The following is a 26,617-nucleotide window of genomic DNA, read 5'->3' as shown; positions in this document are numbered from 1 at the left end:
GACAAAAAACCCTCAGGAAATATCCCGCCATGAGCAAACCTCTTGTTCCTCCTCCGGCCTCACAGTCTCCATCTAGTGACCCAAATGGGAGAGCCATCTGGTAAAGCAAAACTGTGGCTTTCAGAGTCCGGGTTCTAGGATCCTTGGTGCTCAGGGTAGCCAGGGCTGCCAGCACCAAGAAGTAATCCCAGAAGTTCTGGGACTGGATGCCTGCCCACTCCCCCAGACAAAGGAAAGTTATTTTCCCATTCAAAATAAACTAATGAGTTTGAAACTGAAAGGCACGAAGGTCACTGACTCTGTAACTGATACAGTCCACTCCTTTGGCTACTCAGCTTCCATAACACTACTCTACAAATCATGAACTTTGCTATCACCACCAACACCTTAACTTTCTCCTCCAAATGCAACTTTCTGCACAGAAACCAAGACACCATTGTCTTCTTCCCAAACTCAGATCTGTAGAGTCTCAACGATCAAGGCACCCATCTTGGAGTGACATTGGTTATTTCTCAAATTCAATTTCATCTGGACATATGTTTCCAAAAAAACAAATTATAAGTTAACTGCCAATAAAACTTGTAAAAATAATAAGGGTAAGAAGGAGAGAGAACAATAAAATAATTAGCATACATAATTATGTATTTACACACATATACATAATAAGCAAGTAACTGGTCATGAGGCCATAACTGATGTTTATAACCTCTTTCTTTCACTACCCATTTCCTATTCCCTTTGTCTTTATCCAGCACCTCAGACGGTTGGGTTTTTTTTTGTTTTTTTTGTTTTTTTTGCTTTTTGTTTTTTGTTGTGTTGTTGTTGTTGCTGCTGTTTTATATGGTGGGGTAACCCATCTTGCCTGAAGGCTCTGAATCATCACTGGATATGCTTTGGCAGGGGTGGGTGGAAAAATTGTCATCTTCTATTAGCTTCTACTATCAGCATGAAAGTTCACCCCAGAGAACACCCAGTTCCAAATATAGTCCCCCACCCCACTGAGTTGCTAATCAATATCAATCACCCCAGCCAATAAAATAACTCTCTTCTTTGCCTGTTGATTGAGTAGCATGAGGAATACAAAATGGTCAGGTAGTAGTCTCATCTTCCAAATCAATGCAATATTGGTGTATGCTCTGGAGGAAGCACTGGTTTTTTGGGAATCATGACTCCAAATGAGCAGAGTTCAAAGTCACAGGGATCAGTAGCAAAACATCTGTGGCCAGGCTATGAGTTTTAGTAATGAGAAGAGCTAGTCCACTTCAGCCCCTGATTCCCAGGCCCATGTAGACAGGCTATGGAATATATATATATATATATATATATATATATATATATATATTTGCCTATGATTCCAAATATAATCTAGATCTTTTGAGGAAGAACTGTCCTTTCAAGATGTAATCTCTCAACTGGTACCATACCTTCAGTAGTCCATTAAATCTTCCTACTAGGCCAGCTGCTTCTGGGTGTTGGGATATATGGCTATAACACTTAATTCCATGGGCATGAATCCATGGCTGCACTTTTTTTGAAGTCAATGTCTTGATCAGAAGCAATGTTGTGTACGGTACAGCATATCTTGTAATTGTAGATGATGTTCGCAGAACATTCTTGGGCAGAAAAGCAGGTATGTACTCAGAAAACCTGTCTTCTCCAAGGAGGAAGAAAAGTTTGCTCTTACTCTATGATAGAAGGGAACAATTGAACCAATCTGTCCCTGAGGGCTGGATGGACCTATGTGAATTGTGCCATATCAGGGGCTTTGTGTAGTTGGCAAGTTAGGCATTCAGCAGCATTGCTGGTCAGGAAAACCTTGATTAGGGCAAGTCATTGTTGTTGAGCCCACACATAAATCCATCCCTGACTTTATGGCTACTTTATATACGGGTCCATTAAGCAAGCCCTGGAATAGCTAGGGAAAGATGAAAGAAGTCCACAAGATGGGTCATTTCATCTCCCTCCAATTAAGAGACTCTGAGTCTATAACCAACTAGGGTCTAGATATTTGATGAGAAGTCACTCAAGCCTATTTTTTGGTCACCAGACTTTTTAAACACATCAAACATTCTAGTAGTCTATCAGTTTTTTTCATTCCTCAGTGCACCATGATCGATTGTCCAGTGAAAGATCCCTAGTCTCAAAACAGTTTGATTACCACAGTGTTCATGCTGCCTTTTATGGTAAATGTCCCCTTGTCTTTGGTGGTTAAGTTCTATCATGTGACCTCTGCTATATGGGAATCCCTTCATTCCCATTGACTTCAGGGAGCCCAACTCAATGGAGGTGTTTCCACCACCATATCTGGCTTACAGAAAGCAGCATTTTCCAGAGTTTTTCAGAGACACAGGTGCTTGCATCAATAATGTATTTCTCAATGTTTTGTCCTCTGAGCCTTCTGGTTGGTGTATTTGGGGGGTAGGTGTGCAGATCTTATGTGATAAAGTCACTTTATTGTTGCTTTCTCCCTGTCTTAAATGCCTTCCTCTATATCCTGCTGGGGAAGTTCTAGCATTCCAACCTTATTAAACACATACCACTGTGGAGTCCAAGGTTCTGTCAGCCAATGAGGAAAGTTTAGAGCCACTTACAGTTGCAAGAACTAACACACTGAACCCAGAATATCTAATGAATGTACTGCATAGGTTTGACCTGATCCAGTGCTATAGTCCATCGTCCTTGGTCTAGCTCCCATAAAACACGTTTCTTTGCATGTATTTCCCAGGTTTTTTGCCAATGTGTATTATACAATCTTGCAATTCTTTAAGCATTTAAATGATTTCCTCTGAGTCAGATTTTGTACCTGTCTCCCCTAAAGAAAGTTGATATTTGGCTCTAGTTCTAAGTCTAGTGGCAACAAAGAGTGGTTGTGATGAGTCTTAAGAAGACTGTGCATCCCCTTGAAGACAATTGCCCCCAGGTGAAGTTGCTATAAGGTTTTCAAAAACATAGATGAGGTGGTTGATTCCATATCTGGCAAGTGCTGAGCTGGAACCCACCATCCACTGATTGATCTGAGGAAACTTTTCAGTATCATTAGAAATGAAGGAAAGTAACTTGCAAGTAATCCAGTAGAAATATATCCTTTCACCAACACACTCCTATAGTCACCATATCATTTTTTTCTTGAAGTATAGTTGGCACATGTTACATCAGTTCCAGGTATACGATGTAGTGATCTGACTAGTCTATGCATTATGCTATGCTTATTACAAGTTTAAGCACAACTGTCACCATATAGAACTATGAAAATACCATTGACTATATTCCCTATGCTGTACATGTTATCATTGTGACTTATTTATTTCATAATTGGAAATCTATACCTCCCACTCCCCTTCATGCATTTTACCCATTCCTGCCCCCACCCCTCTCCCCTCTGGCAACCATCAGTTTGTCCTCTGTATTTATGGGTCTATTCTGTTTTTTCTTTTGTTGTTGTTGTTCACTTGTCTTAGGTTTTTTTTAGATTCCACATATAAATGAAATCATATGGTATTTGTCTTTCTGACTTATTTTACTAGCATAATACCCTCAAGTTCCATCCATGTTGTCACAAATGACAAGAGTGCATCCTTTTTTACGACTGAGTAATATTCCATTTTGTATATATACCACAACTTCTTTGTCCATTCATCTATTGATGGACCCTTGGGTTACTTCCATGTAGCTACTGTATTTCTCCTCTGAAGAAGCTCTCATGTGATGCACCAAGACTGCTATGGTGCCATCTAGTGGCAATTGTTCACTGACCCTTGTTTTTGTACATGCTACTTTTAACAGGTGATAAAGAAAGCAGAGATACACCTTTTCTAATGATTCTTTTAAAACTTGGGTAGATGCCCAGAGGTTGGGGTGAGTATGTTGCAGACTTTCTCAGAGACAGAGACAGGGTAAAGTCCCTGCCAAAGCTGAGAACTGGGCAGAGGAATGTTCTACTCAGCTGGCCAATAGAGTCTTTGAGGCTGAGCAACAGTAAAGATGTAGCAGGACAAGCCAATGGAGATCAGGCCCACAGACAGCGTTTCCAGAAGGTCACATGCTCCCCCTTATGCCCACATTCTCCAGGACCAAATATAACCGACATTACAAATCAGAGAGCCTGTGGGGATCACACATAAGGTTCATCATCATCCCTTCCTTTCAATGAGAGTGCTCTTAAAACATCGAGCTGGCTTGAGGTTAAACAGATACAAAATGGCAGAGACACGTAAGCCAGCCCAGACCTTCTGCCTGAGAATGCTACCTCTGCCTCTCTTCATTGTTCTGGAGGTGGCCCAGTCTGCAGGTAGCACCACACCCACGGGGCCGCCTTGAGGGACATCTCTACAAACATGCATAAAGACTGTGCGGCTCTTGATCTTGGAGTCATGAGTTCAAGCCCTACACTGGGGGTAAAGTTTACTTGAATAAAAAAACACAGAAAAAGATATTTTCCAGGTAGAGAGCAGCTTGGCTTTCTCCCCTTAAACCAGACCTACTCCTGGGTTCAAGGCGGAATCATGTAAGTTTGTTTCCAGAGCCTTTTGTCTCCCTTTTCTGTCATCCAAAATCTTCACTGGCCCCTTTACTCCTGATACCCACGCCCCGCCCTTCCTTTCCTGGACAGCGCTTCTGGCACCTGGAGTCTCTTTGTTACATATTTCTCACCGTTTCCTTATTGTGCCACAAGGTGTCCTTGTTGTCCACAAACCAAAAGTCCTAGGGCTGAGGCAGGTACACGTAGAGAACACCAAGCCCCTCCAAGGAGAAAGCTTTGTCCTCATGGCAGCAATTGCTGGATTTCCTCTGAATTTTAGCCCCCTGTGAGTCTTGTGGTACATAGCAGCCTTGCTGTCTTCCTCACCTCCTTACCTCACTACACTTAATCCAGCTCAATTCTAGACCTCTGCTTATTAGTCTTTTCCTACCTTCCCTACATCAACACACACATACACACGTGCATGCACGCACACACACATATACACACAAGAAATGCCCTCTTCCCGCTCCCTGATCTGCTGCTTTGCAGCCTTCCTTCAAGGTCACAATCACTTTGCACGCATTGTTAATTCTGCTTTCAGAGGTTCAACATCACATCAGCGTATATCAATCTTTATGACACGAAATTAGGAACCGAGAAAACTATGTTCTGGATTTGTGCATTTAATATAGAACTTTAGTATTTTTTTCTAAAGATCTTATTTATTTATTTGACAGAGAGAGAGAGAGCACAAGCAGGGAGAGCAGCAGGCAGAGGGAGAGGGAGAAGCAGGCTCCTGGCTGAGCAGGGAGCCCAATGTGGGACTCGATCCCAGGACTCTGGGATCATGACCTGAGCCAAAGGCAGATGCCTAACTGACCAAGCCACCCAGGCGCCCCTAATCTAGAACTTTAAAATCTGCCCCCTACTCCATTGTTTTAACATTATAGGTCAGTGCTTAGACCTGGGAATTCAGTGATGAACAAAATAGATACAGTTCCTGCCTTCATGGCGTTCACACTCCGGGACAAGACAGACATAACACAGGTGAACACCAGTAAACATATAATTACAGGCTGTGATGGTGGTTTGAGATAAGGGTGCCAAGAAAAATGGAAGGAAGTCTATTTTTAGATTGTGAGGTCTGAGGAAGCGGTGTAAATAAACAGATGTAATAAAAGAGAAGGAACCAGACAAAGAAAGAATCAAGAGAAGACAGTTCCAAGCAGAGGGAACAGCATGTATGAAGGCCCCACAGGGGGAGGAGCTTGGCACACTCACAGAAAGAACTGATGGGTAGTTACATGACTGTAGCACAGTGAGCAAAGGACAGTAGAGTTGGGAATAACGTGCAGAAGCTGAAGCAGGTAAGGTCCCAAAGGCTATGGTAAGGAACTTGGATTTATTATACATGCCATACAAAGCCATGAATTATTTTAAGCGGGGAAGTGACATGATTTTGGTTTCTTAGGGGACCATTGAATAATAGGAGGGAAATGACTTAGAAGAGAGGAGAGCAGAAGAGAAAGGCAAGTTAAGAAGCTGTGGTCATGGTCCACATGAAGGATGATGGTGACAGTGAAAGAGGTGGTGGAAAGGAACGAATTTCAGAAGTAAAATCATGGCAAGTGGTGATGTTTTATACCTACTTTTAGTTTATCCTTATTGTTCTAGAATACATTTTTCACTAGTTTGTTCAAGGAGAGTCCCAGGAATTATATTTGCGTGCATATATGATGAGTGACCATTTGCCCCGGTAATGAATTCTTAGGTCACACAACCGCTTTCCTTCATGATGCAAAAGACTTTGTACCTTTGTCTTCCAAGCATGTAGAATTCTGGAGGAGAAATTGGAGATACATGTGACTTTTTTTTCTTGCTGCGTATTTATTTATAGGGTTTTAGTAACCTTTTAGAGTTAAAAGTCCTGCATGAATAGGTCTGGGAGAAACTCTTTTATTCATCTGTCCAACGTGACATTATTTAGCCAAGCCACATCCCCTCCCCTTTCTTCTGGAGCCAGCAGCCCCGTCATCCTCTGGGAAACCATCTTTCCCTTACTCGCAGTCCATGTGGACACAGGATCGAGCAGACAGCTGCTCATTCCAGGCGTGAGAGCGTCCTGCCAATGAAACCAATGCCACCACCTTTCTCAGCTGCCTCAACTGAGTCAATGATGAGCACCTGACCCAAGCCCAGCCCATCAAAGTCTGAAGATTAAACCAAGGTTAATGCCACACAAGTATTAGAAAGGAAGAACTCTTTCTTCCCATTGGGTTTGGAAAGCTGGAAGAATATCAACCTAGAGTGACGGGGCGCCACCGCTCGGGAACAACCTCCCCAAGAATGAAGCCCACCCAGAAGAAAGTCAGAGCTGGAAAGATGGATTCCTGGGGAACCTTTGAACTTCATTAGGTGAGCCAACACAATCCCTCTTTTGCTTAAGCCAGTTTGACACAACCCAAAGATTCCTGATGAATACAATCAGCATATTTAATTTTAAGAATAGAATTTTACTGGACACCTGGGTGGCTCAGTCAGTTACGCATCTGCCTTTGGCTCAGCTCTTGATCCCAGGGTCCTGGGATCCAGCCCCACATCGGGCTCCCTGCTCAGCAAAGAGCCTGACTCTCCCTCTGCCTGACACTTCCCTCTGCTTGTGCTAGCTTTCCCTTTCTGTCAAATAAATAAATAAAATCTTGGGAAAAAATAGAATTTTACTTAAAGCCAATAAATGTTCTATCTATGGCTTCTTCTACAAAAGATTTTGTAAATTATTTTAGGAACTCTTATTATTTGTGGGTTGGCTCTTTGATATCTGTCTTTCACAATTATTCTGTTTTTTCATTTTCATTTCTTTGTCTTTTGCTTTTGTGTTCTAGGAAATTTATCTTCATCTTATCTCTTACTAATTGAGTACCTGCTGTGTCCATTCGCATGTCATGGCTTCCATTTTAGAGTTTAATTCAACAACTGTGTTTTCCAGCTTAATAACATTTTCTTCCACTCGGATTGTTTCTTTTTTATAATGGTTTGTTCTAGTCACACAGGTGTAATCGTTTTAAGCATCTAAGTATATGGTTTTCTTTGATAAAGAAACAAAAAAATTGAATGGAACTGTCATTCCTTTTCTTAATCAATGATTTCCTTTATTTTATTATTTAACACCCCTTAGCCTACTTTGTTTCTTTCTTTTTTTTTTTTTTTGCCTACTTTGTTTCTATTGCATCCACCACCTGAGATAGAAGATAGATAGTTGATAGATAGGAGAGAGAGACGGAGAGAGAGAGAAAGAGAGTCTCCCAGGACCTAGGACAATGCCTCAGACAAGTTGGCACTGAAGAGCTATTTGTTGGACATATAAAAGCATCAGTTTGCTCATAGTATCCTTGAGAAAGCAAACTAGCACAAAAAGATAAACAACAATCCAGGGCAGCTAATGGAGAGTTATCAGAAATACCTACATGTTTAAAGGCCAAACAAATTATATAGATACAGGTGTTCTCTGGAATGAGTGGGCAGAGGCATCACTTAATGCTTTGAATGATCAGAAGAGTGTCCACGGAGAAGCTGAAGATGGAGTGGAACTTTGAAGAAGGGGTATGATCTGGAAAGGAAGGGGGCTGGTGGAATTTTCTTCCAAAAAGAATTCCTCTGGAATTCAGACCCATGTGCCCACTCAGTCCTTCAAAGTCACTACTTTTCCTACAATGTGATGAAATTTCAAGGCCCAAACAAATAGAGGGTTTAGGCTGAAAAATTCCAGTCCATCTTCTTCTCTTTCACCCCAAAATGGAGGTGAAGAAAGCAGTCTTGGAGACCGGTTGAAGGAGGTTTGTTTGGCAGGTTTCTTCTCTCCTTTGTCTTTGATTCTTGGGTCATCATGGCGGGCATCTCTGGTCAGGAACACTTTTAGGCACCAAATCTTCTCCTTATTGGTCTGGACTGTGCCTGCCGACATCAATAAAAGATTAATGAGAGTAAAGTTGCAGCCTCTGACTCAAATGATACATACTTGCAGTAATAAATGTGCCTATCATCATTAACTACAATTTGAATGGCGCCCCTAGAATTGTGCAGTGTACAACTGAACAGCTGCCCTGGGCACTCCTGTTATGACTAAAACCTGCCCTAATTCCTTCTATCTCTAATCACTTTCAGCTTCTCACTACCTATATGATTCAAGGCACCCAACCTGGTAGAGACTCTAAGGAAAAGTAGAAAACAGATGAAAATCCAGAAAAGAACAAGTAGAAATGGTTAACAGTGAACCCAAGGAATGTCTGTGTTAGGAAAGTCTTTGGAGTTCTTCAGCCCAATTCTTCCAGTGCAGGGTCTTTCTATTGCCATGACTATGACAGATGTCGTCTAACTCACCTCCATGACTTTCAGGGTCTGGCAGCCCACATCCTACAGTTGTTCTTTGCAAACTCAAGGGGCATATGTAAAGGGTAACCAACTCTGTTTAAATATAGTGAAAATAAATATATGTAATACATTTAAATTTATAAAGCCCTTCTGGACTTCACACAGCTAGGTAAGTTCCTGTGTTGCTCTACAAGAGAGATGAGAGGTAGACCTTTCTGAGCCTCCTGCCATTTTATGGTGGGAAGGGAAGGGAATGGCAAGGAAGACAAAGATGAAGCAAGGAGAGAAAAGATGGCTTGGTATGGTAGTGCTCAGGCTGGAGCGATCTTCTCTCTCACCTTAGCGGAGTGGCTTCCAAATGCACCATCAGACAGGCTGCTCTAGAATCCCCAAGGAGCTTTATACAGATGCCCATGTCCAACCACCGTCAGCCTGGATTTAGCAGATTGGAGGGTAGGGGTGAGGCCTGGGCATCTCTATTTTTTTAAAACTTCAGATTATTCTGAAGTACATCCAGGTTGAAATTCACTTCCTTAGAGAGTCCAGATCACCCCCATTCCTGGTGACAAAAAAACAAAAATAAAAAAATGCCATAATCCCTAAAACTTATGCAAGCAGATAGCTCTTATGTCCTTGGGTAGTGTTTTCTCATGTTTTTTTGTTTTGTTTTGTTTTGCTTTTTGTTTGTTTTTTTATTTTACTACTGAAGGCAGTTTGAGTAATGCTTTCCTCTCCCCAACCCAGCCATGCCCCCAAAGCATCACCTGAGGCCCGTGACTGGGCTTCTCCATCTCAGCTTGCCCTCTTTGTTGTGGGCCAACCAAGATGCTGACAGGAACAAAACTGACTTGTTTTTGAGAATAAAGATACAAGCGATGACTGAGATGACGCACGCACGTTCATGGAGGGAGACTCTCACATCCGACCTACCTTCTTCCGTCCACAGAGAGTCACGTTGCTACTCTAACCACATCACTAATTCCGAAAGACGGGGACTCCTACACACGGCCTCCAGGTCAATGCTCCTGATTGGGGCAGGCACCTGGATGGCATATAGTCCCAAGTTCCTGGCACCTCAACTTCTCTTGGCATGAATAACTAAAGCCCATGGGGGAAACTGCAAAAAAAGCAGTATTCTTGGTAGAATCTCTGGGGTGCTGGTTGAAAAAAGTAGACTCTCTGGCCTCAGAAAAAAACCTCCTGAATATCTGGGGTGGGGCCAGGAAATCCGCCTTCTGAACAAGGAAACACAGGTAATTCTGAACAAGGCTGATTTTGAACTTCAACCCGTTAAAGATGCATGAAAGAAAAAGGAAACGTATATGGAAAAAAGGAACAACTTCTTCCCTGCCCTCCTTGCTCCATCTTGTTTTGAGATCTTGGCTGAACATTCCCCTCATCTTCCTAACCATTCTCTTCTTTAAGAAAAGTTCTTATCTGTCAGAAGATTCTTTTTTTTTTTTTTAAAGGCTAGCAGTTAACTAATGCATGGGGTCCAGTTGTACCCATTTGGGCAGAGGTGACAGAACAAGGAGAAAGAACAGTGGGCAGAAATGTATAGGGAGAGAAGGACAGTGTTGGAAGAAAGACCAGGCTTGGGACTTGCCTATTTAAAAAGAAAAAAAAAAAGAGGAGGAGGAGAAGAAGAGGGAGAAGGAAGAGGAGGAGAGATAAAAGAAAAGAAAGGGAAAAAAGAAAAGAAAATGAGGAAGAAAGAAAGAAGGAAGGAAGGAAGGAAGGAAGGAAGGAAGGAAAGGTCCATATCCCTGTTATGTCCTTTAGAATCAAAATATTAAGTGACGATTCATCCTTTAAGTTCTTTCCCAATGAGCCTGGGTTGTGGAAAATCAAAAGTCAAAAAAGTCATGGCTCTGTCATTTATTGGCTAGGTGACCTTGGACAAATTATCAAACCTCTCTGAGATTTATTTCCACTATCTATAAAATGGGCATAATCACCTGACAAGATTGCCATTCTTTTTAATGAAGTAACATATTTAAAGCACCCAGCACAGGTTTTGGTCCATGATAGGCAGTCAAAAAGCCCTAAATATTATCAATAATGTAACTCTGTAATATACATCTTTCTGCACTTCCTTCCCCTTATTTCTTCCACTTTGTTCTAGGTTCCAATTTTAATTATGCACTATTTTCTAAAGCCCTAATAAAGCCATGGGCTTTAGAGTCTAACTGAATTGGTCTAATCTTGATTCCATCACCAGCTCGAACTCTCTGACCTTTGTGGGAATAGTAACTGCCTCACCATGTTTCTATAAAGGCCAGTGCAACAGTACATATAAGAATCCCAGGTCTGTGCTTGGCACTTAGTGTGCTCCATTCTTCCTTTCTTCTCTCCTTCTCTCCAGGCTCACATATTGGTCCATGCTCTCCACCTTGGTGTCTTTACTCATACTATTTCTTCCACCTAGAACACCCTTTCCCCATTATCAGCCCATTGGATTTCTTCCCAAAGCCTTCTTCATACTACCCAATTCCAACAGTCCAGATGCCCAGATAAACTACTCTATTTGAACAAATAGAGCAGTCACTGAGAATCTATTATAGGTCAGGCACTCTTGCAAGTTTCTAGGGATTTAGAGATGACTGAGGTCTAGTCCCTGAACTCAGCAAATTCAGCTGACTTAAATAAGAACAAGTAACTATAATATTAGGGGGTGAGAGTAGTGACAAAAGTTAAATCTATGGGAGAATACAGAGGAGTGGGCTCTTCAGTCAAATGGATTGGGGATTTCTTTACTGAGATAGGACCTTGGGTTTGACCTGGAGAATGAGCAATGTTTGACAGGCGCAGAAGAGGGAAATGGTTGTCTGAGACTATCCAGCATGCCTAAACATCTGGGAGAGGATGGAGGGCCAACATGGCTGGAGGCTCTTCTAGAGTAAGGAGAGGGTGGGCACAGAGCTGGGAAAATAGGTTGGGACCACAGTGTGAACCGTGTTGAGCCTGGCCTGGGAAAGCTCCCAAGAAGTTGGCTCCATTCTACCTCTGCTTGGCATATCGGAACAGCAGAGAACAGACCAGCAGTCCCATGAGGAACTGGAAAGTCTCTGGAAATCATTTATAGGCCGTGGGCAATAAAACTATAACCCAGAAGACATGTGGATATACAGGCCTATTTCTGCTGGCTTTTTTATTATTATTATTATTTTTAGCTACAAATGGATTTTTCTTTTGATTTCTTAAATTCAATTGCAAAATTTAGAAAATCCCACTATACTCACGAGGGAGTGAAAGTTGGAAGATTCGGTGCTTTCTGAAGACGATTGCAATTTGGGAGTGAAAATTTCCTCTCACCACCCAGCCATGTCTCTTCATGAGCCAGAGGTCAATGACCGCAGAACTGTGCAATGTTTTATCCTAGGGCCTTCTAGAATATGTTCTTGGCCAGGTATTTTGTTGGTCTCCAGGCTCTCCCTGGCCCTATGCCTGAAGGAGCAATCATTGCTCTCCAGATGCTGGTTGTTGATACTTAACTTATCACCTACTGGGCTTAGCACACAAGGCCAGGCAAGGTCCCTGGCCAACTTTACCATTTTCCCCCCACATCCCTTATGCTCCAAACACACTGAATCCCTCACCATGCTTCAGATATAGCAGACCTTTCACAATGCTAGAAGGCTGCTTTACCTGTGCTTATCTGAAAAGGTCTCATCACCATCACTCCCAGCAACTTTGCCCTGCCCCGCAAGTCCCCAAACACACTCACCACATACCTAACTCACATTCTCTCTAACAAACTCATACTCACCCTTCAAGTTCAGTCATGTGTCACTGATCTCAGTGAAACCTTCCTCAGCCAACCGTTTGTCCCCTAATTGTAAATTACTCTCTCTTGGATCTCTTACAACCCTTCTCCAACCTTAAATAGCACTGCCCTGTTGTTCAGTAACATATCTGATGATTTCTCTGTGATTCCCAGGGAAACTGGGCTCCCTCGGGGCAGTGCTGGGGACTTCCACATCTGTAGCTTAGCACCCAAAATAAAGTCTAGTTCATAAACTGTTGATGGTCTTCGCCACTAACCTCAGTGAGTTAAGGAGTTCCTTTGTCTTGTGGACTGTAGCTTCTGCATAGCAAAGACAGTGCCTGGTGTGTAGAATGCACTCAATTGGTTGGTTGGTTCAGTTGATTCAGTTAATTAATTGGTTGAATTTTGTATTTAATCAACTCAAGACAGTGAGACAAAACAAAAGACCTGACCAAGTTAGTTTTCTTGAAAATTGATTTATTTGGAGATTATCATGACTTCAAATGTTTATTGAGCACATATAAATGAATAAGAAGCTTATGGATATGTGGGATGTGGATAAGATTTTTTTTTTCTAAAGATTTTATGTATTTATTTGACAGAGAGAGATCACAAGTAGACAGAGAGGCAGGCAGAGAGCGAGAGAGGGAAGCAGGCTCGCTGCTGAGCAGAGAGCCCGATGCGGGGCTCGACCCCAGGACCCTGAGATCATGACCTGAGCCGAAGGCAGCGGCTTAACCCACTGAGCCACCCAGGCGCCCCGGATAAGATTTTTATAACAGCAATATTAACACATAGTAAGAAGCAATAAGTACCACGGAAGAGGGGCAGGTAAAATGCTATGGGAACTCAGGGGAGAGGGTACTGCTCCCACAGGATTAGTTGGGGATCTTCATGGGGGACAAGCCATTTGACTTGGGGCACCATTTATGATATTTTTCCAGTGTGACCCTGGTCCACTGGATGTGGCTGATAGGAGGTGGGACACCTGGGCGGAGTCCTTAGTTCCTCTCCCAGGAACTGGAATTAAAGACTTTAGAGCACTAATCAATTTTTGCTGGTCCTTTGGATTAAAGACAAGTAGCCTCTGGAGCTGTGTGATTGCAGCCTTTTCCAAACCACTCAGAGATGTAGAAAAATCAGGTCTGGGGAGAAAACAGAATGCAGGGGCACCAAGGAAGGCAGAAAGGAGTGGCCACGTGGCCTCATCGAGTGTGAAGCTGAGACATGGCTTTCTGATGACTCCCATTCCTAGTTCCAGCCCTTCAATGACCTGCAGCATCTCAGGCCATAGATATTCTAGAACACTCCAAGATCCTTGCAGCATATACCTCCTTTCTGCTTCAGCTAGCTGGACTATATCACCACAACCAGCAAAACTTGGTGAAGCCTGGGTAGCTGTGAAGAAGTGGGCCACGCCCAGGATGGGGGCTAACGGGGAGACGTACAAAGGTCTAGTTAATCGGTGTTCCATTTCACATTCCCTCCCTTTGGCATCTCAGTCCAGAGGCCCTTCCGTCTCCTCTAAACCTGCCCTGAAACCTAGTAGTGAAGAACCTACATGGCTCGGGCTAAAGCAGCCCTGGATATTTATGGGTATCTTATAGATCCCTGGAATAAACTGGGTACCCCTGCTTCCAGGGAATGACTCTACACCCAAGGTCCTTGTAGTAGAAGTGACTCACTCGATAGAACAAATCTAGGAAGTGTGTACACATTTGCATACTTATGTACATCCACACATGTGGATAATGAGGGACACGTGGATTCATATGCAAATGATCCCTCCATATATCTTTGTGGAATCCTATCAGTGCCTACTTGTTTCTATCTATGGAGAAAAATCATAGAGAGTCATCATTACAAAGAAAGTACACTAAGCTCCGACGTTCTGGTGGCTTTGAGGTCTACTAAAGTGCACACACGGCAACCTCTTTACAAAAACCTAACCCAGCTACTGAGCTGAATCACACCCTCAATCAAGGCTCATACTGTGTGGGAGGGCTCCAGGAGGAGAGGGGCATCGCTGGTGTTTCTCAAAGGGTTGTGGGATTCTGACATTTAGCTGATCAGATGGGGAAGGGACCCAGTGAGGTTTAATGGAGCCCTGAGTCACATACAATTAGAAGGAGTGCTCTCTAAGAAAAAAAAAATGTCTATGTGTGTAATTACTAATGTAATACTAGGTCCGGGACTTTGGAAAAGGCTGAGGCAAGTGAGAGACCCCAAAGCTCTAGCTTTATTAGCTTCATAGGAAATTGACTGAGGAGCGGGGCAATGGGGAGTTTGAACTTAAACTTCACTTTCCTTTTTTGTCCTTGTCATTTCCATGCAAATTGAAGTCCTTAGAGGATTGTATCTCCACAAGAGTACCACCTTGCTCACAGAGGTGATGCCAGGGCTCTCATGAAGGCCTGTACAAGCCTGCTGCAGGCTAGAGAGGGCACACCTGGGTGAAACAGCTGGCCAGGTGCTGGGCAGCTCAAGAGGGAGAGAAATGAGCAGTTGCCATCCCTCTTGTCCAGCGGCTCCTAAACTCTTTCATCTTGATCCCTTTACTACTACCTTACACAGATCTTCCCTTTTTCTCAACCTCCAGGACACATAGTCCCTTCCTTTGCGGAATGGGGAAGACTCACCATTCGTTACGCGATGTCGCTACAAGCCGGACTCTAGGGAAGCAATGTAGCTAAGAACGTGAGTTTGCAGTGATGCTGCCTGGGCTTGAAGCCCAGTTCTGTCACTTCTTAGCTGAGTGACCTTGGGCAACTTATTTCAGCTTTCTCTCTGACTTCCAGTTTCCTCTCAGTAAAACAGAGATAAAATTAGACTCCACCTCATAGGGTTATTGTGTAAATAATTCAAGAGAATCATCTAACACAATAATGCTCGTAAGGTTGACTCCCTTGCATTCTAACTGACCAGCACTGCAGTCCGACTGTTGTTTTTGGTCTCCCCCCACCCTTCGTAAGAATCATGTCCATTCTTGGAGCAGTCTCTTCCCTCACCTCTCCTCTCTCTCTGAGGAACTCAAAGCATTTTTCAGATGTACTACCTTGAAGCAGTAGACAAGGAACTTGGGATGATTCTCCTCATTTTATACTAGATCAAAGTAAGGCACAGAGCTGGTAAGGTCAGGACCAAAGCTTCAGAAAAAGCAAAGGCGTATCTACAAGTGAAACCAAAGCTCCATGGTGCCTTAATACAAGACTCCACACTGGGAAACAGAGTAGGACTGTGCCTAGGGAAGCTTTGACTCTGCCTGGGACCTTGTTGAGGGGGAAAGGAGTAAGCAGCAAGTGGTCCGGTGGAAGTCACCTGGCCCCACAACTTACAGGAGGTGTGTTTTTCTTCCTTCTTCAATTCTACCTCAGCACAACCAAACATAGAAAGTTCTGGGTTCCCTGAGCAGTCAAGAGGTCTGCGGTATTGATCAGTCCTTAGCTCTGCTGCCAGCTAGCTCTACGATTATTTTCTTTCTAAAATCAGAGATTGGCCATAATGACGTCCAAGCTCATAATGACATCCAAGGTTATTACATTGGTGCTTACGTTAAACCTCTTCAGAAATGGCTTTATCTTAGTTACTTGGAAAAAGAGCCAGAGCCAATATCCCAGAACGTTGCACTTCCTACAGAGCCCTACACCTTCTCTGGGTTTCCATCATGTCCCAGAAAGCCCTGAACCCTGAAGGGCCATGCCCCAGAATGTCCAGCTGCTTTCATCCTTTGGCCATGGGACCACTAGAGTTTGTGAGTGATAGGAATAGATAGGTCTGGAGGGGGCAGCAGGAAGCTTGCCTGGGCCTTGAGTGAGGGAGAAAAAAAAATCAAGAAACCAAGGTGTTTCAGTTTGGAGAGTAATTTTTCAAGTGATTTTTTTTTTTAGACAAATGAGCATAGATACCTGCCCATTCCCACATGGACAGGGATAGCAGGGTAAGGGGCTCAGAATCAAATGACAGGGGCAGAAATGTAGACATTTGTAAGAATAGCTAAACCATCTGAAGTATGGAATGCTGAAATGGGTCGCTGCAGGTAAATGCACAAACCCTTTGGCGCCTCTGATTTCCATGTGTTCTGCTTAGGAGAACGTATCACATGACCCCCGTCCCACCTACTTGTTGCCGTGAATTCCCTCCTTGCCTGAGAATTCTAGAATCCTGCATAGGTTGAGCAAGATAGCACACAGGAGGACTGACTTGGCAAAAGGAACAGGTTTGGCAATGAATGTGACACAGTGTGACCCCAGACAAGTTACTTAATTTGACCATGCAAAAACTAAGGATGTTCACATCCTGTCCAGCAACAAATCCTCTGCACTACAGTGGGTAAGCCCTAACCCTTAGAAACTGATCCCAACATAGGAGTTACGGAAGGTTCTTCTTCCTCGAAGTCTTTTCCCAGCCACACCCTCGGTGCAAGAAGACTTTGTGACTTACGTCATCAGGCAGTGCTACCCACCTCCTGCACTAAGCGTCCTTGAGTTTATAGCCCTGTTGGACAAAGAGTGATGATCCAGAAGAAAAAGATGATGGACTTCAAGAACTCCTAGAATGAACTTGACCCCCAGGGGCTGCCAGACAAATGGCGATGAAAATGAACATATTGAAGTAATCCTATAGGAACTCATGGAGAAAAAAAAAAAAAAACACTAAGTGAAAATTAACACGGTCCAAGCCACCCACTGGTAAAGGATGAACAGCATGCTGAATTAATCAAGAGAAGGCTGCATGGAGAAGGCGATTTTTAAGACTGGTAGTAGAAGGAATAAGAAGAAGGGAGTCACCGATTCAGACACAATGAACCTAAGAGTGGGTTATGGGGAATAATCTGAGGGTAGACTCTGATCCCAGGGTAGGCAGGTACAGAGCTATTCATGTGCAGAGGCTATATGAGCATATGACAAGTTACTCCCAAGCCCTGGGTCTATCTCCTCCTCCATAGAGAGAGAAACAAGGTAAACTAGGTAGTCCCTCCAGCTCCTTCCAGCTCGAGCACTCTAAGCTCTAGAATCCTGCAGTATAGGGAAGAGTCCAAGAGTGAGTTGGTAGAGTAGAAAACAGGTGGGATGTAGGAAGGGGTAGGCCAGGCTGTTGGGGCATCTAATCTGAGCTCCATGCAGGGATATCAGCTTGGGCTGAGAAAACTCAAAACCTACCCCTGACCAAGTGTCATCCAGGGCTGGTCCTTGTAAAGCAGCCCGAGAGCAGAAGGCAAGCTGCGTAAGTGACAAGATAAATCCAGATGAATGAAAAGAGAGTAAAATGTGTCAAGAAAATTGGGCTGTTTCTAGAAAGGTTCTAAAACTTCAGGATGACTCACCTATCCCCTCTAACAACAGACCACTGCTCGTAGACTGTTGCTGGCTGAACAGTCCCAGCCCTGGCTGCCAGGTGTTCTCAGATTCTTCAGATAGCTCAAGTGTCTGGATCTAGACTGGCTCCCATGCCTGAACTGTTTGCAGAGAGAAAAGAGACTTCTTTCCCACATCCCTGCCCCCTGCAAGAGAGAAGCCTTGTCTAGAGCAGGAGCTCCAGATGATAGGTGTGGAGTTTGGGAGACCTTGAGTGATCTGTAGAGCACAAGGCTTTAGGACCCATCATCCTGCCCTGAAGGACGTACTCGCTGGCCTTGACCTTGAGATCCCCAACAGTCTGCATCCCACAGCACCTTTGCCAGCTCGAATGGGTGCCAAGGGAAGAAATAGGTATAGAAAACAAAGAGTGTGGCAGGATTACAAAGCAAGAGGCTTGGTACAGGTCATGGTCCAGGGAAATCCCCAAACAGAAGTGCCCCAGCTGGTTTCCCCATCACTTTGGGTAACTTTCCATTGCCACACACCCACCCGCACCCCCAGGTCTCTTCTAAAAAAACCTGTTGCTCACTTAGTGACCCGTTGGGTATGGGAAACAAACGAAGCAATGAGCCCAGTTCCTGAACTTGAGAAACTACAGTCTACATGGGAGGAGGAAACTTACACCCAAGTCCTAAGTAGGGATGATCCAAGAGGGTACACCGTGATTAAAGGGCAAACCCAAATACAGCAGCTCAAAAAAGGGTGTATCAGTGAGAACTGAAGTCGTGGGAGGAGACTTCCCTGGGCAGGCTGAGGGAGGACATAGAGGGCGCCATCACATGGCAATCAGTGAATGTATGGGAGGCAGGAAGGCAGGAAGGCAGGAGGAGTGGTTTAGGGAGCAGGGAACAGGACATTGGCCCATCGGAGGGGACGGACCATAGAAAGAAACTGGAGTGAAATAAACCACCATCTGTTGAGTCCCTGCCGTATAGCACCTGCTGTGCCAGGCACTTTCCATCTGTTATCTCGTTTCGTCTTCCCAACAAAGGTGGTAGTGTCTTTATTTCCATTTTGCAGATGCGGAAACTGAGGCATTTCTATGAATTTAGACTTGACCTGGTGATCCATGAGAAGTCTCTGCCGGTGGCCAAACTGGGGAGTAGCTTGGTGGTAATGATGACAGAGTAAGACCGGTCTGGCTGTGGTCCCCAGGGCGCTGGAAAACTTGTCTGACTATCTATCACCTGAAGGGTCAAGAGGAGACATGACCCTGAAGCCCTCCAGATGGCTTTGGGACACTGAGTGATGATCTCAGACCTGGGGCTTCACCCTCACGACTCAGGTGCACTAAAATTAGCTTCTGCCCCAAGGGCCTTTACCCACACCTGGTGTCAGCTGTATCCCACTCTCCTTCCCCTGGTGCTCAGCTTCTCCGCCTTGTCAACAAGCACGCTCCTCCCTGGCCCGGCCACTGGATGAGGTAATTAATCATCACTAACTGTTAATGAGGCCAACGAGGTGTTACCATCACAGCCACCAAACTGCGGCTATGACTAACTGACTAGTGTCAAAGATTCAGAAAGCATCGATAATTATTATAATTATTTTTTCCAGTCTTCATGTTTTTCTGATTTTTGAGGTTCCAGGTGTGAGCTGGAGAGTGAAAGGAAGACCCAACCTTTCCCAGAACTGAAAAGACGCACCATTTTGTTCAGCCTCCCACCCAGGCTGTGGTGGGTGAGGGGAATGCCTGCTGGGGTCCTATCTGACTCTCCCAGCAGCACCTTGTCGAAGGTCAGCGTCACTGAGCAATCTGGGGGCTGGGGTGAGTCAGGCTACATGGGGGAATCGGAAGCATTGTACTCAAGTGTGGCCACCCAGGCGTACAGTCGGGGAATCCCTCAAGGGAACAGTGGACCCGTGCTGACCAAATCCAGTCTGAAGGAAAACCCTGTCTTGCTACATGACTCCTGATTCATGTCTTTCCCCTCCTAGAACTTGGCTCACGTGCTGCCCCTGAAGCAGCCACCACCAGCTGCCTCACGTTATTTTAAAAATAGCCACCCCCAACTCTCCCACCCCCAAATTCCTCGGGCAGCAAATTCCACCTGACATGGAGACTCTGAATTATCAGCAAATATGAAAGTCATGCGCAGGAGGCAACCCCAGGATCTCCCCAGCTGATTTCCCGAGGCCTGCCTGGGTCTCCTACAAACATTACCCCAAAATGCTTCCAATCTCCTGGCAATTGGTCCTGAACGCTGGTTCATTCCACTGTTGATAGAACGCAAACCATTCCCTACAGAGGGACAGGAAAGGGGACAAGAGAACGGACATTTCCCAGGTACCACCTGGTGATCTTAAATACTCCATTTCTGCTCATTCACACAGCCCTGTGAAACAGATAATCATGACTCCGACTGGAAGAGGCTCTGTGGCTTGTTTGCCCAAGGCCACTCTGCAGAAGTTGGCAGAACTGAAATTCGGACTGAAACCCCTTTGATTCCAAAGCCCGTGGTGTTCCTGATACGCTGCTGGCTGCTCCATAACTCTATTAAGGGATAACAGAACGTGTGGCCTCCACGGTCACACTGCTCAGGTTCAAACCCTGCTTCTGTTACTTAATGGGGTATGTGAGTTTGGATTGGGCACATCACCTCTCCAGCATTCAGTCTCCCCCCAACCCGTAAGATGGACCGATGGAGGTACCGCCATCAATGACACAGATCTATAGCAGGATTATTGTAAATATTAAAGGAATTCATACTTGGCACACCATTTAGAACAGTGCTGAATACATCCCAACCGTTAGCCCTTGTTCTGTTTCTATTGTTTATAGAATACATGTCCTGAAAACAGCTCTTAAAAAGGGAAGGAACATGAATGGGCTGAACCCCAAAGGGGCAACCAGGGCAATCATGTCTTGTCATTACTCATTTTTTCCTAGGGTGACCCTGCCTGAGAGCATAAAACACTACTAACTCAATGTAGTCCTTCATGTGATGGGGAGGGGGTTGGGATTGGGGAAGGAGAAGATGATATGGGGAATTCAGACCTGCCCCCAGGCTCAGGAATACCCGCTATGTTTATCCAGGAAGCGGGTAGGCGGTTGGCACGCTTATACCGAATTTCCAGGGTGGACTTTTTCTGCTCCTCCCCAGGCTCCTCAATAGCTTGGGACAAAGAGGAGACATCTCAAACTCAGCACTTAGATGTCACAGACACTGCCAGGATGGGGAAATTTCAGAGAAGAGGACATGTGCCTGTCACTGGCACTATTCATCCTTCAGCTTGGGAAGGCCAAGTTGAGGTGATCAACCCAACCAGCCTGGGAAGACCCAGGACATGCCCCCTCTGGCTCACCCGCCCACCCTCAAATGCACGCATGCGCATGGCAACAGGAGGGAGGCAGCAACGCTCTGGTTTACCTAGACACCCGATCTGCAACACTACAGTGAAAACTAGAGAAGTTCTCTTGAGAAGATGTGAAATTGCAGTTATGACCTACTTTTTAGTACTCCGTCGGCCGGTTACCTTTAAGAAAACAGTTGGCTGTTTTCCAGGGGGTGGGGAAGAGAGCACCTGGCTGTTGGTGAAGGAAACCATACTGAGACTTTAGAAGCCCAACAGCTGATGACAGGGTCCTGGAGGGCTGACCCTGGGGGACAGGAAGAGATAGGGCTGGGCACAGTACCAGAGAGCTCAAATCAAATCCCCAAACTCAGATCCTGGGGACCGTCTGGGCTCAGCCAGGAGCAAGGCCTCTGGGAATTTTCCCGGCCTTGCCCTCATAATGAACAAATTGTGTTCACTGACTAGTTCTATCTAGTCCTATAGCCATCCCAGAAACGATGTCCTTCCCAAAGAGGAAGTGGAAGAGGTTACTCTGGCCCTCTGATTGGAATCTGATTATTAGTGGTGGTGACGGGCATCGTTCATCCTTCACGGGGTGATCAGCAGATGAGAAGGCAAATCTGACCAGCCCTGGGAAAGCCCTTCTCTCCACAAAATGTATCATACAGGAGCCGCACAGTAGAGAACCATGCCACAAGAAGGAATGGGGAAGATATCAAATGTCATCCTAAACTTTCTGGAATTCATTCTAAGAAAAACCCCTATAAAATCCAAGATCTTGCCTTGTGTTCTGCCTGCTTTCCCTTCAGGCTACAGGCACCTGGTGAAGGGAATTCTGGGGATGGCAGAACCCTTAGTCCCTATCTGCCCCTGCTTCTGCACCAGCTGGTCTGGTCATGGCAGGAATAGAAGGGAGGGGGAGTGAGGAGATGAGGTGTCAGAGGCCAGGGATGAGCTTGTAAACCCCCAGACACCTGCCAGAGCCCTAAACCTGCGTCAGAGTCTGCAGAATCAAAAGGAAAGAAAGCAAGTGTGCCACAAACAAATCATAGTAGCCAGAGTGGAAAATGTAGCTCTGACACACGCCGTTGGCTCTGGGGAAAATTCTGCCAATGAACCATATTGAGACTCAATGTTGTTTATCTTCTTTTTTTTTTTTCCCATTTTATTTATTTTTTCAGCGTAACAGTATTCATTCTTTTTGCACAACACCCAGTGCTCCATGCAAAACGTGCCCTCCCCATTACCCACCACCTGTTCCCCCAACCTCCCACCCCTGACCCTTCAAAACCCTCAGGTTGCCCCAACCTCCCACCCCTGACCCTTCAAAACCCTCAGGTTGTTTTTCAGAGTCCATAGTCTCTTATGGTTCGCCTCCCCTCCCCAATGTCCATAGCCCGCTCCCCCTCTCCCAATCCCACCTCCCCCCAGCAACCCCCAGTTTGTTTTGTGAGATTAAGAGTCATTTATGGTTTGTCTCCCTCCCAATCCCATCTTGTTTCATTTATTCTTCTCCTATCCCCCTACCCCCCCATTGTTGTTTATCTTCTACGGTTGCCAACCTTAGGGGGTGGGGGTTTCTCCTCTTGTTCTATCTGGGAAGTGGTAGGTATTTTTCTCTCACTGTGATACCCTTAGGAAGGCTATAGAGAAGAAAAGGAGTTCAGGATCAGCAATGTTGGGATCCCAGGGGTCACGGGGTTTTCTTCTGGAATACTGAAAGGATAGGGAGGAGGACCACACACTTGCAGTGTCGTTTTTTCATTGAGATGTAATTGACATATAACATTGCATTCGTTTTGGCCAATTTTTAACATTTTAAAAGTTATCAAAGCCACATTGTTCATCTCAGGATGGCAATGAGGGGAAAGAAATGAACTGACTGGCAGGAGATCAAAGTTCTAACTCCAACTCCGTCACTCAGGCAAATTCTTTAAAGGCTCTGGACTTCGGTATCCACATGGTAAAAAGAGAGTGAATATGGAAGTTACCTGAAAAATACGGAATTAACTTTTAAAAAAACTCCCAAATCCCTCCCAACTCCAAGACCTGTAAGCACTTGGAGTCCCCCTTAACCCCACACATCTTTTGGTTACCAGACTTTGGGTAAATCGGCTAACCTCTCTCCGTTCAGTTTCTTCATCTGCAAAACCACAGCAAGGTGGGCCTTGCCCACCTCCCCGGGGTGGCTGGGAGAACCAAATGACACAGTGCATGTAAGTAAGTTGCTCAAGACCCACAGAAACGACTCCTGTAATTTCCCTCTATCAGGGCAAATGGGAATGGAAGGAGGTTTTGACTCTCTGGAATTGTGGGTGCTCCCTGAAGCTAGCAGCAGGCTTAGAGGAAAGCAGGACAGGGTTTCTATTGAAGAAAATGTTCTGACTGCCAAGATCATCAGACGTGAGGACCCTTTACTGAAAGGCTTCAGGACAAAGCTTGGTGCCAGACCGTGTACTCATGTCTGGAGAGCAAGGACTCAAATCAGATGACTCCAACTTCTCTTTTAGGTCTCCCATGGAAGAGCTAGACCGGGAAGACAGCTGCACGGACGACAGCCCTTTGGACTTAAACTGGGCCATTTCCGATCTCTAAAGGCTTCCTAGAATCTGGAGGTGGCTTCTTGAAAGATGCTTCTGGAGCGTTAGTGCATGGCAGTGAGCTCCAAAGCAGTGGATTGGGAGGATGGGAAGAATTCTGAGTGAACGCAGTGTAGAAGGAATATACGGAAGTCATTCAGTAGTTTCCAAGAAGGAGCTGAGTGAACAGGGATGGCTACTTTGAGAAAAGCCTTGCTTTTATAATAGGGAGTTCCATGGCATAGTTTCTTGAAAGGTCTAAGTTTGGGGGGTCCGATGTGGCACAGAAGAAGAAATCAAAGTGGTGGCTGGTGGCTCAGTCGGTTGTGGGTCTGCCTTCAGCTCAGCTCGTGATCTGGGATCGAGCCCTGCACCGGGCTCCCTGCTCAGCGGGCAGTCTGCCTCTCCCTCTGCCCCTCCCCACTGCTCATGCTCTCTCTTTCTCTCAAATAAATAAATAAAATCTTAAAAAAAAAAAAAAGAAAGAAAGAAATCAAAGAGTGGTCAAGGTAAACCACTAAGCCAGGTAGCAGTTGAATGTGGGCACCAGCAGAGGTCTGGGGGGCTCAGCCTTGGGTCAGGCCATGTCAAGCCCATGGCACACAGCAGACACACATTATCTGGAAGCAGAGATAGCAGGAACTATTCCTAGAAGAGCTGTCGAGTGACAGGCCCACGCGCACACACAAGCGCACGCTCCCACTCGCACCACATCTGATTGCTGAAGCTTGCCATCTCTGGATTGAGAGGATGAATAATAGATCTGCAGACCAGTGTGTTTCCCCAGACATGTCACAGGAAGGAAGGTCTGCAGGCTCCCTGTGAATGAACCCTGGGCAGAGGGGGATTTTAGAAGGAAGCTTTCTGAAAAGCTCAGATCCCCAGATCCCCATGGCTGCGATGTTGTTGGTAGGAAGGAAAGTGAGGCCTGACGGACAACACCACGAGAGCGGTGGGAAGGATGAGCCTAGGGAAAGCCTGCGTGCCTTGGGGCTTCCTGGCGTGGCAAGGCACAAGAAATTCCTAGAGCTTCCTCCTGCTGCTGGTTCTGGGAAAAGCCCCCAAGGCCTTCCTCCTTGAGTCAAGGATAAGACCACAACAGAACTCCTTCATGTCTTGAACTACTTTGTGGCCTTCGTGTGTTTCAACCTCTCTGTAAACCTCTTTGATCCTCTGCAAAGGAGGAAAAACACGGAGTCGTCTTCCCCATTTCACAGCGACAAAACCCAGGCTCACTGAAGTCAGAGGGCCTCTCCACAGCCACACGGAGGAAAGACAAAACTACTGCGGGCTTCTTCTCAGGGCCGCAGGTCTTGGAGGTCAGAGAATCTTCAACTCCCATTAGCCAAAAAGAGCAAAATATTCCCACTGGGATATGTTGTGTCTCCTCCATCCCCGGCACACGTGGAACATGGGCCAGGTTCCGAGAATAAAATTCACACGTACACGCATAGACAACATGGGCGTGCATACACGTGCGTGAACACAGGAAGGACGCTTCACAGCTCCAGGCGGCGCACACCAAGGACGGTCACGCACACTCATAAGCCCTGGAGGGTCTTTTTTAAAAGCAAGAGAGCTCAGTGGGATGAGATTGGTAAAGAAAGGCTCATAGAGGTGAGCGATGCAAGACTCTGCTGGATGGAAGGGGATCATTGTTGGGGGGGGCGGGGATTGATCCGGCCACTGTGGGTCCCTAAAGCCATGAGCTAAGGAGGCAAAGGAGTTGTGAGAGAACAGGTTATCAGGGTGTCTCCTGACCACAGCTTGAGAGCCCTCTTGCTTGGGCCAGAGACCTTGGGCAGAAAATCTTTGGGCCAGAAGGCTGCAAAGACATTTGGGACTATGAATGCAGAGCTTGGATGGCTGGATTCCGTTCTGAGTGTTACAAACGACTTAAGGAATGCATTCTGTTCTCTGGCAGGCCGGGGTTGAAGGGAATGATGTGTGTAAAGAGTTAACTCGGTTGTTTTTAGAACAGTAATGTCAGTAAACCTTCTGGTGGCCTTTAGCTTGGCTGGAGGGGAAGTACAGGGGACCAAGGGTGGGGTCGATGTGAAGCACCCCTCACACCATTTCTGCAACCCCAGACCTCGGCTGCACTGCCCCAGCGCCTCAACCCCAACTTTCCTGCCACGGTGGCCTCTACAGAACAACCTCTGGCTCTGTGTGGTCTCCTGCGAGCACCCCAGGCCCTCCTCCTCATCCCCACTTTACTCAGAAGCCCTCTGACTTTACTTGAAATGAAACAGAAGCCCCAGCTGCGGTTATACTGACCAGAAGCTCCCGTGTCCTACTCCCTGCCATCATCTGCCCCCACCCCCGCCGAGGGGCTTTGCCCCTTTCATCCCTGGCGCTCCCCCCCCGCCCCTCCCCCCCCGCCCCCGAAGGAAGGGCTTTTCGAGGAGACTAGCTCTTCCTCCCATTGCATTACCCTTTGGATGTTCAAAGTCATTTCAGGAGGCCCCGAAGGGAAAGGGAAATTGTGGTGGCATCGACAGTCATAGCGGTGCTGACACTAGTGGCTGTGGTGGTGGTTGGAACAGTGGCATCGTGACAGAGCCCACGTCCTGGAGGCAGTGCATGGCCAGGTGAGTGTCATCAAGTAGTGCTATGTGCCAGGCACCATGACAAGCATTTGTCCCATTTTCCTCCCACATCCAGGAGATGGCTATTATTTTGACAGATATGATAGGGCTTCCTTGGTGGGAGCACCTGTGGGGTTCTGGATGCCGATGACAGAGCTACAATGACACCAGTCAGCCAGTGACACCCCACTGAGGGT

The 26,617-nt window shown here is 45.7% G+C and overlaps 2 long non-coding RNA genes across 2 annotated transcripts; one reads left to right on the top strand and one right to left on the bottom strand.

Annotated features, from left to right (window-relative positions):
• The first annotated feature begins 6,549 nt into the window (after positions 1–6,549).
• On the top strand, positions 6,550–24,124 carry LOC123927419. Its single transcript, XR_006815458.1, has 3 exons — positions 6,550–6,877; positions 15,199–15,296; positions 23,764–24,124. It is a non-coding gene; the product is annotated as an uncharacterized LOC123927419 (long non-coding RNA).
• Positions 7,651–9,382, bottom strand: LOC123927420. The gene is made up of 2 exons (XR_006815459.1): positions 9,169–9,382; positions 7,651–8,413 (listed from the first exon to the last, which is right to left on the bottom strand). It is a non-coding gene; the product is annotated as an uncharacterized LOC123927420 (long non-coding RNA).
• Positions 24,125–26,617: the final 2,493 nt, after the last annotated feature.

The sequence above is a fragment of the Meles meles genome, chromosome 17 (genome assembly GCF_922984935.1).
Source record: "Meles meles chromosome 17, mMelMel3.1 paternal haplotype, whole genome shotgun sequence".
Taxonomy (NCBI): Eukaryota; Metazoa; Chordata; class Mammalia; order Carnivora; family Mustelidae; genus Meles; species Meles meles.
This window is presented reverse-complemented; position numbering and strand designations above follow the sequence as displayed.